Source organism: Eimeria acervulina, genomic scaffold, assembly GCF_000499425.1.
Source record: "Eimeria acervulina Houghton genomic scaffold, Eah_scaff1431, whole genome shotgun sequence".
In the NCBI taxonomy this organism is placed as follows: domain Eukaryota; phylum Apicomplexa; class Conoidasida; order Eucoccidiorida; family Eimeriidae; genus Eimeria; species Eimeria acervulina.
In genome coordinates, this window is record NW_013550242.1 from 5,998 (window position 1) to 6,933 (window position 936).

The window sequence follows — 936 nt, forward strand, 5'->3', positions numbered from 1 at the left end:
TATATAATTATATTTATATAAATATATAAATATTTGCATGCATTAATTTGTTTGTTTTTCTGTCTGTATAAATATTTATTTGTTTATCCATACATATATATATACTTATAGATATAATAAATATATAAATATATAAATATATAAATATATATTTATGTTTATTTATATTTATTTATATTTTGTTTTATTTGTTCATCTGCAGACGCGTGCGGCTGCAGCGAGCAGCAGAAGAAGAGAGCAGAAACAAATCTTAAACTCTTAATTTTAAGTATATATATTTATTTAGTTTATTTATTTAATATACATATACATTTATATATTTGTTTATTTATTTAATGTAGATATTTATATTTATATTTATATTATATAAAAGAAGAGTTTTAATAAAGAAGAGACAGTCTGTTATTCTGCTGCTGTCTCCTTCAGGGAGAGTACATTAGGTGTATAGGCAGCTTTATTTTATTTTATAATATAAAATATATATATATATATATTTATTTATTTATATATTTATTTATTTATATCTATCTCTCTCTTTTTATCTCTTTCTCTCTCAATGCAATCTCTCTTTATCTGTCTTTCTGCTTCAAAGAAAGCTATCTCTATCTTATATATATATATATATATAGTACAACATACATACAGATAAATAGATAGATATATTATATTATATATATAAAATATTTATTAGGGGCCGCAGGGAGCGAGTAGGAATGAGAAGAGACAGCAAAAGAAAAGCAGAAAGAGAAAAAATATATTATTTGTATTTGCTGCGGTGTATCTGCTGTTCGTTGTATCTGTTTATATTTTGTCTGCCTCTTTAAATCAAACAAACAAAAAATATTAATAAATAAACAATAACAAGTTGTTGTTATATTATTAAAGAGACAGCTGCTGCTGCTGTTGCTGCTGCTGCTGTTGCTGCTGTTGCTGCTG